Source organism: Harpia harpyja, chromosome 2 (assembly GCF_026419915.1).
Source record: "Harpia harpyja isolate bHarHar1 chromosome 2, bHarHar1 primary haplotype, whole genome shotgun sequence".
Classification (NCBI taxonomy): Eukaryota; Metazoa; Chordata; class Aves; order Accipitriformes; family Accipitridae; genus Harpia; species Harpia harpyja.
In genome coordinates, this window is record NC_068941.1 from 76,651,894 (window position 1) to 76,668,583 (window position 16,690).

At 38.7% G+C, this 16,690-nt stretch overlaps 1 protein-coding gene across 5 annotated transcripts in view; it reads right to left on the bottom strand.

The window, feature by feature from the left end:
• The window catches only part of JAKMIP1 (janus kinase and microtubule interacting protein 1), a 253,174-nt gene that overhangs the window by 20,830 nt on the left and 215,654 nt on the right, over positions 1 to 16,690 (bottom strand). For 4 of the 5 annotated variants that reach the window (XM_052780512.1, XM_052780511.1, XM_052780508.1 and 1 more), the window contains one exon: positions 9,069 to 9,193. The gene's annotated coding sequence lies outside the window, so the exon portion shown is untranslated. Of the gene's footprint in view, positions 1 to 4,345; positions 4,523 to 9,068; positions 9,194 to 16,690 lie in introns of all 5 variants that reach the window. The other variant, XM_052780509.1, reaches the window with a different exon arrangement.

Here is a 16,690-nt window from a genome sequence, read left to right on the forward strand (position 1 = left end):
TAAATTATTTTTGTGTCAAAAGTTTCGCTCACTTTTGTTGATAAAACTAGCCTAAAGTATCTTAACTAAAATATCTTTCTAAAAACATGTCTAGTAAAAGCCCCTAGTGGTGCAAAGACTGGTTTTTTTTCCACCCCACCAGGATTTGCATTGACAAATAGCAATGCTGACGCCATCTGTATTTTAAGGGTGACTTTGTAGGTCACTCTTGAGTCTAACCTAAGCATGTAAAGCACAAGAAAATTCGGTTCAGCTTCTTTGTCCTCCCCAGACTTAGGAAATGTTGGGAAGTCACTCGGCCTCTCTATGTCTTAATTGCCTCCTTGTAAAAATGACAATGTAAGAGCTACTCCAATGTTTAAACACCTGCTTAACGCCTCAGTTTATCTATACCTTTAGTTAAGTGCCTTTTGCTATTGAAGTTCATGAAATTTCATTATATGTTTAAACATACACTTAAGTGGGTTTGCTCATATGGCACTGCAGTGTACAGAATATTTGCATCTCTGTGGTGATATTAAAAATATTTTAAGCTATATGAGAATGTATTTTAAGCTCATGAACCAAGTCAATATTTTCTTTCTTAAATCCCAGGCAATATCACGTCCATTCTGCCTTTGTTAAAGAATCAATGTGGTACTTGGCTGCATGTGTCTGAACTGAAGCCATTAATCTCTGCTGTTTGTCACCTCCAGATTAAAGTGGTTTTGCAACCAGAGATAGTGTAGCATATTCCTGAGGTTGAAACAAAGCTCGCTCTCAGGAGGCTCTACTTATATGTAAAGGATAAAAATTGAATTTTTTATGAAGAACACCACAAGTAAGAAGGAAATTGTTTGTGTATTCATTCAAGCTTTGATCTTACCTAACTGAAGTGAACTATATTTTACTATTGACTTTAAAACGAACTATTTTATTGCTACTAAAAGCATGCAAGTAAGTATTTAATATACCATTATCAGCAAATAACCTTTTGGTCCCAAGTTACCAAAGCTTTTTCAAGATTGTATGATTATGAGAACAAAGACCATATGTTTGCAACTGTCTGAAAAGTACGTGGTTACAAAGGGGTTTTTTTGTTTGGTTTTTTTTAGCAAAGACCTGCTTGTAAAGGCATTTCCTATTTTGTGAAACATATTTAGGAGAAAGGAAATATATTTTTATTTAGACAGTTTTTTAATATTTTGGTACAGAGCACTGAAAACAAGTTTGTTGTCATAGAGCCTGACCTACTGAGGTGTTTGAAGGTACCTTTAGTGGTTCACAAAAACATCTAAAACACAGTTAAAATGTTAAATTCCCACAAATATTTTTGGCTTTGTCTAACTTAGCAAGTAATAAAGTGCAATAGGAGCAGATAGAGCAGAAATCTGGTGTTAAGGACCCAGTATTCATACTGTACAAATTTGGGGGGCTTGATTTTGGAATAGCTTTAGTCTGGTCTGATGGACTGAAAGCCATCAGCAGCTGGAGAGCATTTTCCAGTTTAGATTCGCTTAGAAGAAATCCATTTTGCCTACTCCCCTATGTTATCTATAGCACAGCAAGGAGGGGAGGAACAGGAGATTAATTTCAAAAGTGCAGACTAAACACTGAGGCCAACACATCCAATATGAATGCAAGTTAGGGATTTACACCAACTAGACATCTACCTCTGTATCTTTGCAAATTTGGCACTGCAGACATTACTCCTCATGTTACTCCTGAAAATCAGTGAAGCCCAGTTTGGGAAGAAGGGAATCCCTAGCATATGGTGCACTGCACAAATGGTGGTACATAAATTAACATACAACTTAAGGACACACTTTCACAAAAGAAAGTTACTTTTCCATCTGAAAAATATTCCGTCTACTATAGTTAAAAGCAAAACCTATATTGTAACAATCAATGTAAATATATATTTCTTAGCTAAAGTTTAAGTAACCATTTCCATCTTTTGCTGAGCATGAAGCTCAAGAAAGCTGACAGACTATCCCATGCAGCCCAAGAGAAGTGTTACTTCACTTCTTGCATTTTTCTCTCATTGCTCACTTTGCATCTTCCTCCAGATGAACTCTCTAAAGAACAGCAAAAGAGATTGGGGCAAAGATGATCAAAAGCATGCCTTTGAGTGTCCAGCTGGGGACACAGTGTACAGAACATTAGTTCTTCACCTCTGGAGACCCCCTTTACAACCCAACTCAATATGAATGTGCCGGATCAACTTGTCCCTGTTACAATGTAAGTAAGTCAATCATTCCTTATAAAAACTATGAAATAAAAAAGTATTTCTCACCAGCACTCAGAATTTTTGCTTTTACCCAAGACAACTAGTTTTCTTCATCATTAGCTTTCTATTCACTTCCTCAGTACAATCTGGTATGTTATTTGCCAAGACAGTTTTCAGTTTTATCTGGCATAGGTCAAATGACATCTACGTTAAAAAAAAAAAAGGGGTCTTAAACTATATTAAAGAATTTTTAAAAAAAATTAAATCTGCATCTGTTGAATAAGTTATTCAATATAATCAGAGACTTTAAAGATCTTGTGTGAAGGGTTTCAATTAAAGCTTGACAAGCATTAATTAAAAATAAACCACCAAACTTGCAGAATCTACTGTATGGCAATAAACACCTAAGAATCACTGCTTTCTCATTTAGATGGGTAAAATCATTTTGCCTTGACTACCATACAGCATAAACAAGGAAGATCTCTCTCTCTTATTTGTCTGGATGAAGATAATGTCCTTTTATTTTTTCAGATTTGTCACCAAGACTAATGCTGCCTGCAGTTGTGCGAAATTAACAGTTTTCCCATTTTGATTTCAAAGGTAAAAACAAAAAATAAAAAATCCCAAAGCAAACAAGATTCTGTTTCAAATGAGTAAATTTGTGTTGTGTTTGTAATCTAACAGGCTGACTGATTTCATTTTTGTGGCAATGTACAGCGCAGACTATGGACACGGACTATGCAAGGACACTTAATGTGGGAGGCTTGTCTGGGAGTCATGAATCGGAGGATCTCCTCTCTGGAGACAGAACAGCGGCAAGAAGGGAACATTACAAAGCATGTTCACACCTGAACATTAGTGACTCTGATCTGGGTAAAAAAAAAATCACCTTTAGACCTAAGTACCTATTCATACATAAAAGTTACAATATCATATATATTCTTTTAGGGTAAAGGGACCTGCCACAGATCCCTGCTGAAGGGCTGGCTTGATGGCTTTTCAATAGCACTACAAAGCATTTCAAAAACTGAACCAATAAAACATTTAAACAACTACCATTACTTACTGATGTCAGCCTGTGCATGCAGGGGCATGTCACAGCAGGCATTTATTATTTCCATTTGCATTCTAGGATGTGTGTAATACAGAATTACTCAGGTCAGGGGCAAATCTCTGGGTAGCCAGCCAGCGCTGCGTAATGTTCTCCCAGGCAAACCCAAAGTCAAACTCAGATGTCACATCTTACAGACCAGGCATTCTTGGTGAGGAGATCTGACCTTCTCACTCTTTTCCTTCATGCACTGCAGGAACCTGACTTTTAAAGACATTTGAATAACCATGGAAGGACCTGACTAAAATCTTTTTACCAGAGACACTCTCTACCTAGCCGGTATTTTTCTCCACTCTTCACCAAGACATAATGTCTGCCTCCTACTTTTTTCAGTAAAAGAAATCTTAACTTTCTTAACCAAGCTTTAGAAGGTAGTCCAAACTTTCAACTCCCTGTATTTCTAACCCACAAGTCTTTACATATTAATTTTCTTAAATTCTGAAAGCAAACTTTGCCATAGCTGAGTAGTCTTTTATTGTGCTCTTACTAACAGTTTTTCCATGTTACAGTGAATAAAACCAGGTCCTAATAAGGTGATCTGAGGTTGCTCTTTATCTCCCTGCTCTGGTAATCTCCTTATCAATCTGTATCAAATCCAAATATCTCAGTGTTAACCAGGGCAGGAGGTTTGATTCTTAAAACTGAAACCAAACACCCTCAGCTCTCACTTCCCTTACAATTAATCCTAGCTCCAACTCCATCTGCTGTCACTTGGAACTTGCCTTTAATGAGGCACTGAAACTTGCTTCACCCAGATACATGATATCTAGTCAGCAATCACAAACAGATGCTTCAGTTAGTTTAAAAAAAAAGTAACACTAAACCATTTTGTGCATTTCTGCTGAATTACCTTAATGTACCACTGACCCTTTACAGGTTCTTTGGCATAACAGTGTCTCCTTATTAGAACAGGCCTATATTTAAATTAAAGACACTTTTGCAACAAAGACAATAGCATGGATTTGCAGAGATGCTCTGAGGGTAAACATTGGCATTAACTTTCACATGAAGAGTACAACTGCTACCTTACAAGAGCTGGCAACAGGCCGTTGCTTTTCAGAGCAAGGCTGAGCTTCAAATCATGAGACTTCTCTCCTACAACTGCACTGGACACTTGTCTTCTCAGAAACCAAGCCAAAAACACCGGCAGTTTGAACACTGATTTGAAATGTACACAGAGAACATGAGTTTTCTGAGACAGTCTGGAAAAAAAAGAAATATTAATTGCAAAATAAGTGAGTATCCTACAGCCTTTTTAGCAACACTACTCACTAGGCAATGTTTTCTGACACAACAGTAGACCAAGCTAGTAAATGAGTACTAATCCTTTGACCTGAAAGGAGTTTTACCTGATTGCAGCAGCAGAGATTGCAGTACTTTGTGTACTATGTAATATGTATATGTAATATGGGGTACATGAAATGAGATACAGAGGAGAAATAGCATTGAGTTTTATTTTATTCTAGAACACTTAGGTTACACAGGAATGTCAGACCACTTGTAAGTAATGCAGGTCTCCTTAAATCCTTACCATTTAAAGTCTTTATTCTCTACTTGTCAAGCTTTAGAAATTTGTAAAATATATTTTTGGCAAAGTACTTCATGGTTTCACTGCTCTAGGTTTTGGCATCTGGACCCTTGCTGTAAACATATCACCAAAGGTCATAAAATTGTTTATAAATTAAAGTAGTTCTTTCATGCTAAAAATTATTATGGCTTCAAGTCTATGATCTCAATCTTTTAGGGAACTGAAAGTGTTAAATCACACTGAAAAAAAGTTCTCCCTTTCCTGTGGGAGAGAATGCAATAACATCCTGGACTTTAACAATTATCCTTGACATAAAAATGCTTGTATTTAACAGCCCTTGAGAGAATCTTACCCCTTTCACAGGACCTGCAAAGGAGCAATTTGTATCTGTGAGAATTTCACAAGACATAGAAAAAAATGGTCTTGCCTGTTGTATTTTTTAATGCCAGCTCCTAGCTCAGTGGCATGGAGTGCTAGAAGAGCCCCCTGGAGCAGAGATCAGGTGGAAGGGGCCAAAGGGACGAGATAAACTAATTTGTCATAGGGCCGTATGGTTTATGGCATTGCCATATTCGTTATCATACTCCTATCACCTCCACATACAGTTGACGCATAGGTAGGAAGACAGAAAAAGGAACTACTACTACTGAATTTCTAAGGACAGATGCAGGGCATTGACATGAGAAACAAAGGGTCAAATGAACATTTTCAGATCACAGACCAACTTAAATAATGACAGATGATTAAGACATCTTGGAAAAAGGACATACAGGCAAAGCACCATGGACGATGATTTCACAGCATTTGTTTTGAATAATATTCAGGGTGAACTCTAAGTAGCTCAGAGAAAGAAACCCAATCTCAGTGTACTTACAGTAATAGCTGCAAATGATGCTGTTTAAAGAGCTGCCATAACAGAGTCAGAAGTTCCCTTGGCAGTCAGAGCCAACAATGAGCATGGAGAAGGCTAAGCAGGAGTAATGCTACCAAGAACCAAATGACCTAGTCTCTCCCTACTGCTTACAACTACTAACTTGATGTCTGCTAGGGCTCACTGGGAGAGGAACCACAAATCCCAAGAGAAGACACATTGCATATTGCGTGCTGGGAACCAACCTCCGTGTGCCCGTAAAGCCCCTGAGCAACCAACTGGCTAAGAGACACTGCTGAGCCCCCAAGAGAGTTTCAGAAAAACTGCCAGGAAAATATACGTGCAATACCAAGTACTATTAGCTTGTTTCACGCTTTTTTCCAGAACACACCATTTGGTGTTTATTCTCCTACATTGCTTCTAAAAAGTGAAGAAAGCATGAGAGCATTAGAGGTATTCAGGGAACAGCACACCCATCTCTATCAAATTATGCAGTTCAGTGGTTGCTCCGCATTAAATATTGATCGAATAAATAATGTCTTTCAACAAAGACTTGGGTTACCTTGGTACTTGCTGAACTCATGGCAGACTTATGCAATTCCTCATCTGGGTATAACCATGGCAGAAAACAAAAATAGGTTAAGATGTTGATGTGAAAAGCACATATTTAAATGATTTAATATAGGATAGATATTTGCCTTTGGTGGTCATGAAGTCTTAGGTGGATATTAAAGGGTGATCTATGTTTCATAGCATCTAGTTTATCATGATCTGATTAGATGGACTCAAATGGCAAGTAGATGTTTTGTCAGACTTGGAGACAACCAACATAAAAGCCTCTCTGACCCTATCCCAGCTGTGGTATTCACATGGTTGACTAGAAATTGTCCTATTAAAGATTTCTAATATCTGGTTCCAAACCCATCTTCACATTCACACCCACCAATGACTGCAGAAAGGCAACCAGAGATAGTAATGTGTATGTAAAAATGTAAAGACCAGCCTAACTATATTAGGCCAAATCCTATAGTCACTACTCTTCCCCTCCTCCCCACATCCATATTTAGGTAACTGACTTGCTCAAGCATCTTTAAATAATTAAGCATCTTTAGCATTCAGGCAAATCTGATGCTATTTTCAAGCAAAAGGTACATTTCCAGGCTTTCATAGGAAGCTACCAGCTTGGTCTGCCTGTGACTGTGTTACAGAAAGCTGTCAGAATGCCTCCAACTTGACCCAGTGTTTCTTGCATAAATGAAGTGGTACGTGTTCCTGCTTGGGGCTGCACAGATATATTCAAATTCTCTTTTAAGTCAGTGTCTACATCTTCAGTCCATTCAGTTCAATTTGGGCCATTTGGATTCAATTTCAGCTTTGCATGGCAAGGAGCAACTTAATCGTCAGGAAGCAATGGATTTTGAGGAGACTGCTCAAAGAATCAGCTCTTAGTGTAACGCTGAGCAAGGGCTTCAGCCGTGAAACTACAATTTCTGCTTGCAAAAAATTCTTCTGAGTACCACAGTATACACACTGACGGAAAAAACCAGACACAAACATACAGCAACCATGAGCAATAATAATTCTTCAACTACTGTCCTAGTATAATGAAACACAAACAATTTAAACAGCCTGAAGAGCTGTTCCTGAATGTGTGTGTATATATAGAGATCTTAAACCATAAGTTACAGAAGTTATTGTATTATGGAAATTGTACTTAATAAAGAAAAATAGGACTACTATCATCTTTAATAAGGCAGGATCAAGCCCTTGATAAGAAGATGGAAACAACATCCCTTTGAAAGTTCATAAGTCATTTCAGATAATAACGTGCATAAAACCAAATGACAGGATGACTAGGAGTAGTGATGTTACACTCATTGGGACTATGTTTAGAGAACTGGAAAGGGCAGCAAAGACATATATTTAAAATTAATTATGCATAGGAAGATGTGGAAGAATTGCAAAGAGTACATAATTTCAAGCTACGTATAACAGTGGGAGAATACCCTGTGTACCTTTAATATTGCATCTATACCAAAGTAGTATAAAGAAGAGAATGTACTAAATTTATATATTGATAATAGAACACATTTTCAATAGTTAATTGGAAAGGGATTTCAGTTTTCACAAGAAACAAAGGGGCAAATGATCCTGAATCAGTCAGCACATATGTGCTTGTTAAAATGAGCACATACCTAGACCCAGGTGAGCTGCAGCAAGTACTGTCTCCTGCCTAGCCAGTTGTCAGGAGCTATGAGAAATGGTTAACTGTATTGTAGAGTCTCTGGAGGGAATGAAATGGGGAAAGGGCATAATGGGGCAGACAGAGGAAACATTGAATTTACTGTGAAAGTGCAGAAACTCCGAATTGTGATAGGGGAAGATGGAGCAGCAGGTAGCAAAGAAGTACTCAGACTCTCATAACAAATCCAATAGCATGTGTCCTCCACTGATAGTAATGCAAGCATTCAGGCAACTAAAGGATCAAAGTACAGACTATGAACTCTCATTTTTGTAGAAAAGTATTTCTTTCAAGCCTATAGAAGTTTTCAATAGCTATATCAATGTAAATTATTGTATCTATTGACAAATACAGGATTCCCACATCTGCTGGGTAATCAGTCTGGCACCTTTCACAAGCATTAAATCTATTTAGAATCATAGAATTATTTAGGTTGGAAAAGACCTTTAAGGTCATCAAGTCCAACCATTAACCTAGCACTGCTGTATTTTAAAGGCACAGTGAAAGCGGAACTAGGTTTAAGAGTGTGGGGATCTTGAATGTGATCAAAGCAAGCATTACATAGTTCATGAGAGGCAGATAAATAGTTGATACAAATTGGACAACTCAGCAACAGCGTACAACCCAAGTCCTGTCGAAGTCCAAGTGATGGACCAGAACCAATGAAGAGTGAGAAATCTAGCCTTCTAGTGTGAATAGGAAATATAATTAAAGTTAGTATTTCAGCTAAAAATTCAATAGTTATATTAAGACCAATTTAAAAGAGTTGATTGTAAAAGTATCCTGATGACATATATTTCTATTTAGTTTGCTGGCTTAGGGTTGGTTTGGGGTTTTTTTTGGTAAGGCAACAGAATAGATTATATGTCAGTGACCGTTGTGCAAAAACTGTCAGATCTGCATTTGTCATCAGAAATGGTTATATTGATTTTATTGAGTGTTTCAAGATCGATGTGCTGTATTTGAAAATTAACACTCCTAAAAATTAGCATACAGGGTTTTCTCTATCTAAATGAAACTATACAAAAAAACAGTATCAAAATTAAATAAAACTTATTTAATGTCTTTTGAGATAAAACATGAAATATTCATTTATATTGAACCTACCTTGTATTCTGTGATGAAAGTCATATTGCAACATCTTAATTCATCATCATCTCTCTGAACCAACCATCAGGCTGCCTCTCCCCACTGTTTAACAATGTAGACCAAACCAACTGGCAAACTCATCCCTGGAGAGAAAACAAAAAAACCCATACAGCAAGAATACTATTTTCATTAGCTTTTCAAATCACTGACATAGCATAAATGCAGGCACTAAAGCTTTTATCTTTTTCAGTGAGGAAAGTCAATTTAACAGTGTCCCCAGTTCAGCACAACATTTCATCTGAGTTCTTACTATTAAGTCAATTGTTAACCCCCTGGCCAATATAGCATTCAAGTTACAATGCAATTTCAGCACATACTTTAAATGCTTTGGTTCAACAGGCACACAGCTTTCTATTATCAACACTTCTTTATCAGTACTGTGAATTTCCCTTTTAATTTTATATTTTGGAGATTAGCAAAACATTAACAGTTACTCATCTCAGTCACTACTAGGCTTAGCTAGGCAGTTTAATAAAATTTTCATTAAAATATTGGATCACGTGGTAGTAAAATTACTTTAATGAAAGGGGACTTTTATTTAACAGACAAAATAGTGAATGAAAAGAAGCAGGTGTAATAGTATAGCATGGAACAAAAGACAACATTTGAAAAAATAGCTGTGAAATTCTCAAGGCAGGAATCTGAGGAAAAACAGCACTTCAAACAGAAAAGGCTGACTATCTTAATATTCAACAGCAGAATGAGTATTTGGGCATTTGGGGTAGAAATATGTCTTAGAGACTTTGGCTTTAAAGTTCTTTCAGAACAGGTAGCAACTGAAAAAGGAAGAGGAAGCACAAAGATGTTAATTGTGCATGCACAGGTTTAAAGAGTTGACAAGAAGAGACTCTCATTCTGTTTTTTCCTATTCACTTTGCCCTGGTCTGTAGTAACCTGAGACAATAATCTGTGAAGCTGAGGATTTCCAGAGTGCAAAATACAGAGGAGATGCAACATGATAAATGTCAAACATTTCAAACAGCAGCACTTACCTGGAATAGAAGAGAAATGGTATTTATTTCCTAACTTAGTGTACCTTCCCACTACCTATCATTGCCTGATTTATCTTACAAGCTCTGATAAAGAACACAGCTTGCAATATTAGTTGTACCTCTGAAAATTTTGTCTGTGCGCTGGATTTGGCCCAGTGAGTATTTTCTCTCACTTAGAACGAAAAAATAGCAAGTGGCCATTTACACTAAAGTCTACAGTTTTGGAGAAGAAAGATTTTACGACTTTTCAAAAATGTTTACTCTATATACGGCCTGAAATGGCTTTGGAAATTTGAGTCAGAAAGCTAACAGTAAGTAAAGCTGCTGTTTGCTAGACAGATTCTTGTGCAAACCTTACACTCTACAGTGAAGACTGATTCTTGGGTAAAAGTACATCTAAGTGGAGAAGGAAACCAGGAGTGACAAGAGCCAGGCTGCACTAACTGGTAACAGGTTCATAACAAAGTGGTTCTTAACATGTAATTAAGTAGTGGACCTCCTTTCCATGGTATGCTGCAAATACAAAAAGTTTATGCAGCTTCGAGAGAGACTTGACAACCTAATAGAAGAAAAATCCATCGAGGTTCACTGAATGAATAGAAACCAGCTCTGCTTCAGGAAGTCCTTTAGCAGCAAATGATGGAAGCCTTGGAGAGTATCACATCTGCCCTCTTCTCTTCCCCAAGGTATCTGCCTCCAGCTGCTGGCTCATTTTTTTATGGATCTTCCTTTTCTGTCCACAAGCACATTTCTATCCTTCTATCCACAAGCAAGTTTCCATTCTCTAAGCATGAGAAACAACAGAACAATTGGATAATTTGCCTTCACTAGTTGTGTTCTAGTATATGCCTGCAGAATACATGAGGATGTAACTTTGCAAGTAAGAATAAAGACAATTTTTAGGAAATTATGCCTAACATAACTGCATCAATAATTTCAATGCTATAACTTAATTGCTCAAAGGATGTCCACACCACAATGTCAACACGTGTGGGGGTACCACACAGGCACAACTTGCACAATCCTTGCACTGCCATGACTCTGAAGCAGCAAAGACCCTTTTGCCAGCAGTAGCCGCTGTTGTCTCATAACAAAAAGGTCTGAAAAAAGCCTTCAAGACAGAAAATAAATTCTAATGATGCTGCCCACTTTAATAACTCATTAAGGGCATAGATATTAGCCAGATCCAACTGTCACACACCACCAGGATTGAAAAAGCCACGATCTGTCTGGATAAAATCTTAGAGAGCACAAAGAGAGCTCTAAGGGCTCTGGCAAAGGAAGGAAATCTCAGCTGGCTGTTTAATTTGTGTTAGCTAACCAGATGCTACTTCTGTCTCATTTAGAGCTATTTTTGGAGGAAGAGAAAAAGAAAATCCACAACTGCAACTGAAGGGACACAGCAGTAACAAACATCAGCTCTCTCCATGAGAACATTTGTCACAGCTAATCTTACGAAAAGGCTGTCAGCTGAAAACATATGTTGTCACAGGGTTTCCTCAACAGCCAGGTGAATAAACAAAATGAATGGAAATTCCTGCCTAGACAACATCTGTTTCTTCATTTTGACCCATTCCCTCTCCCCTTCCCAAGAGGTCCTTCAGCACCTGGGCTCCATGCAGCTGGGCACACGTGCTTCGCCATCTAAGTCAACCCACCTGAAGATTTCTAATCCTGGCTGTGTGCTATGGAGGTACAAAGGCCTCCAGCACAGTAAGACTGAATTTCGCATGACAAATGTGTGCGTTAACTGGCTTAGCCATGAGTTCTTGAAACTCTGGGGAACAGGAGACTCCACGCATCCTCCTTTTCTTCCTGTTTTAAACAATAGCCTAATGCATCATATGACACTTGCTTCTTAAAATGCACCCGTAAGAAATCTGATAAAAAATGTTTTTTCTCTCTTTATAATCACTATGTGAGCAACATACACATAAGGCAATACAGAATATTTCTGATGCTTTGCTCCTTCAACAACCTGAAAATGCTCCATGGAAACACCAATGTGGAGAAAGACAAGCAATTAGAGTACTTACATTATTTGTTTCCAATATGGGTAATTTAGCAGCATAAAAAGTCCTCCATCGCTGGAGGAAGCTGTTCATACCCTCACCACAAACCATAATGTTTCTGGCTTTAACTATGCTTTACTGAAGAATCAAATATGTGCTAAAGAATTAAGAATATATACAGATTTATAAAACATAATCATCAGAATTGAAAAGCGGGGATTCAAGTTCAAATCTTTGTCCTGCCTGACACACGTTTGCCTGTTTTCTTTCTAGTCCTTTCCCCTCAACACAACTTCATCTCTTCTTCCACCAGCCTCTGCTTCTGCTCCTGGACAGATTCTTGTTTCCACCATTTCTTCCCTTACGTCTTTGCCCTCTTCCTCCTCACCTGCTTTAAAGTGAGTATGAAAGAAACACCTTTAGCCAAGTCACCTGCTAAGCTTAAATCCTTAGTAATTTCACTGTGGCTTCTCAACTTCATGAATAATGAGAACCCTTGTCACCAGAAACCTGACCAACACACTTTTTCATCACCTCCTGTCACCATGAGAGTTTAGGAGCACTCCTGAAGGAGACAGCCAGCCAAGCCAGCCTGGAATTAAGGCTAAATCCTTTATTTCCCACCACAAAAAATCTCAGAGCTTCTCAGTAGAGAGAAGAACTGGGTTCACTGTGCGAGGAAAACCTCGTGTTTGGGGAGCTGGCAAGTGAGGTCTGGTGGGAAACCCCTTCCCACGGGGGAGGCACAAAAAATACAGGCTGCAAAAGAGCCGAGCGCCTTCCTACCAGCTGCCTGCGACATGGCTCTGTTCACTGGTGCAGATTGTTAAAGGTCAGAACAAGAAAAGAAAAGTCCTTTCTGGAAGTTAGGAATTGTGCTTGTCTTTTGGATTGCACATCCCAAACAGGAGTGTTATGGCCTGGACTCACTTTAAACCCACCACGTAAGCAGTCAGAGCTTGCTCTCTCTCAGGTTATTTGTGTCCAGTCTGAACATTACCAACAAGTAGCAAGGACAATGGAAAAAAAATTAAGCATTGAAATCCCAAATTCATAACTCACTGCTGAAATATGTGATTCCCAAGACACTGATGTCCTCTGAGAATCAGGCCCTAACTGAACTTTAACTGAATCAGTGTAAGCCTCCACTGAAACTGGAGTGTAATCATCCTTCACGGACTTCTTTAGATCATGCAAGTATTTGCAAGCTAGAGGTCTCAATTTACAGCTATTTGATAAATACGAAAATTAATAACAATTCCAGGTACAAAATGCTAAGGAGCAATTGCTGTTAAAATCACAGCTCTGATGCTGAACTAGCACGTTTGGAAGCTGTCCATGCTCTCATGGATCTGATATAGGGGTGGCAACTTTTGCTGATAGAGCAAATGATGATCAGTAGCAGCAACAAAAGGCTGTTTTAAGTTGGAACTGTTCTGTGGATGAACTTCCAGTCGAGCTGCCTGGGCACATCTACAACAGCAGCATCCACTGGGGATGCTGGCTGTGGTAAAGCAAAACTCAAACTCACTGCTAAAAGAGCCCAGCAAGTCACACCAAACCAAGAAAGAGAGAACAAGCAGTATCTAGGGGCTATTAGTAAGAAGAGGATGAAGGAGGTGTGGTGCTAAACCACCAGGCACTGAGTCATATCCTTTTCTTAATTTTTGCCCCTTTCCTTGGCTCCATGCAGTCACACAGTACTCCATTTCTGCAGGACCACATCACATGGGTTTGCCAAAGGAAAAAATTCCAAGCTTGTTTTTCATAAAGAAAGTAGGGTTGTCCTCTTAAACTACAACCAGCAAAGCAGCAATTCCTACTGCTCCTTCCTGCTTTTATGCACAGGGGTATTAGGAAGAGATTTCAGTACTTTTTCAAAGGTTTTAGGCACTAGCACTTCCAAAAAAATTATGACACGGGACAGAATTGCTTTTCAAATAAAGGTATCCAAGGGCAAAGGACCAGTGCTTATGTACACTATTATTGCACTCGGGTACCTCAGGACATTTTGGGCAACAGGGATTCACACCGGAATGACTGTGCTCAGCGAGGGGAGCAGGGTCCAGACCTGGCTGCCCACCCAGGGTGCCAGTGGAGCACATCTGACATATCCCCCTCTGATATATGAGTCTTCTTGAAAACTAATCAAAGGGCCCAGGCTGCCACAGACAAAAAAACACAAATAGGAAAAAACTGCTAACAATGCACAAGATCCAGTAGTCCCAGGGCAGTGGCAAAAATGCAGCATTAACCAGCATCACCCCATTGTACTAAGAAAACTTCAGTGTACTTTGGTTAGCCAAGATGACATTACAATTATAATGATTCTTTTAATGTTTAGAATACTTTACTGTTCTACAAGGGGAATCCTGAGGCAGAACTTGCTTAATTTATGACAGAGATTGCATGACTCAGATCCCATGATAGCAGGGAGCCACTCTTGCAGACCTGTATTGCTCCAGCATTGTCAGGCCCAGAGGAACAATGATTATTCTGATATCCTTACAGCTATCTTGCTTTCTGCTCCCTTAAGCAAAGTTTCTTTTGTTTTAGTAAATTAACTAGCACCTGTCTATACAGCATAATGGGGATCTTTCCCCTCCCTTATTGATTTCTGGAGGGGGGGAAAGAGGCTATTCAATGCCCATCCCAACCCACCCAGGAATTAAGACTTCTTAGAGGGTCTAAATAAAATGAAAGATGAACAACATGTTTGTTAGATGTAGTAATGTATGCCCATATGGAAGGAATAGCTAAACTGTCCTTTTCCATGAAAGAAACTGAACAGATTGTCTAGAAATAGACAGCTCCTGTTCCCTTTACCGAGGGAAGCAAATGCCATCCAGATGGAAATTATCAAATGGATCAAACAGCTACATTTTATTCCCAAATGATTTTTGTTCTACTTTCGACTCATTATACCAGGAAAACTCTTTTTCCTATAGCCCAAATGGAGTCAAGAGAATATTATTTATCATATACTCATTGAAAACATTCTGTATTGAAGGTTTCCCTGATGAGATATTGATCTTGTCACACCAAATGGGGGAGAAGAAAAGTGTCCTTCCTAATGTGAAGTTCATTTAAGATCTCTGGAATCTGTTAATTCCCATTAAGTCCAACACATGACTGAAGATTATACTGTCCTTGTAGTGCAGCAGTCAACTCTGCAGCTGCTTTCTGATGTCCAGGGTGACAAAAAGCCTTTTCAACAGTCCTATCGCTTGCCGGCTTTTACGAAGGTGAATGTTATCAAGTCCCAGTGAAAACACGTAGAGGTTCTTCAGCTACTTCTATTTGTACTCTCCCATGGGTAAATATTTCAATTAGAAATTTGCACTGATTAAAAATGAAATTTAAAAATCACAAAGAATCCTCATCTTTAGCCCTGTATGATTATATATGGTGTGTATAACCAAATTCAATAATTTAGGGGACATTTTCAAAGAAAAAAGAGGAGTTCATTACCAACTAAAAGGGAAAGGCAATGACATCCAGATACCCAATTCTTTCTTCTGACTTTGAAAAATGTCCATAACATTTTATGTGGTAAAAAACATATTAGTTTAAGCATATCCTCCTATAAATCTCTGATTATGTTTATGGATGTTTATATCCTATCCTATTGAGTTATAAATGCTCTGGCTATATTTTTTGTTATAATATGATTTTCTTTTAGCCTGAGAACCTAGAGCAGCACAGGTACAGTCTTGTATGAGGACACAAAATTGTTAACAGCTGTGGCTGAATGACAGGATGAGATCAAGAGCATCTAATTTAACTGGGCCATGTAACACTACCTTTTATTTCACACTAGTCATTAAGCATGAGTTCAGCTTGTGTCATAGGTCTATCAGGTGGTCCTATAAATTAGGCAATAAATTAGAAGTTGATTTTTTAATGGTGTGGTCATTAACAGATAACACAGAGTTCAGCTGCAGCAATCCCAAAATACCAAGGATCCCACAGCTTCACGTGCACAAGGCAGCAGTGCAGCTCCCAGGGCCTGACGTCTGTGTGACCGTTGTTTTATTCTCGTTGAGTGTCGATGGATGGGTGTCAGCTTTGTGATGGCTGGGGATGTAATGACTTTGCTGCCAAGGGAAAACACACTGGGCACACGGACTGTGGGAGCAGTATAAACTCTCCGCCAAGGGACAGAAGGGAGGCGAGACCCCTAAGCATCAGGGTCCCAATGTAAAGCACACAGATAGAAATGCGGTTCCTTCTACTGATAATCAATGAGGAGATTGGCAAGCAGAATCAGACATTTTGTACAACACTGTGACTTGGTAATCAGTCCCAAAATAATCATTCCGGAGCAGGAAGGAGCCCCCGATGTTAAGCTTCCAGAGTATCCAGTTGAGATGCACAAAACAATATATTGCTACAACCTCTGTTCAACTGAGAGCTCAAAAGTGGTAATTCATAGTAGGACATATATCATGACATTTCAAATAAGTCTTACAGACAAGACAACCTCTTCTGAGGGAAAAGGTAGGCTAGGAAATAAAATACGAATGTTTTTACATTCAAAAAGGGTCAGACTTATCCACAACAGAAGTTATTACTC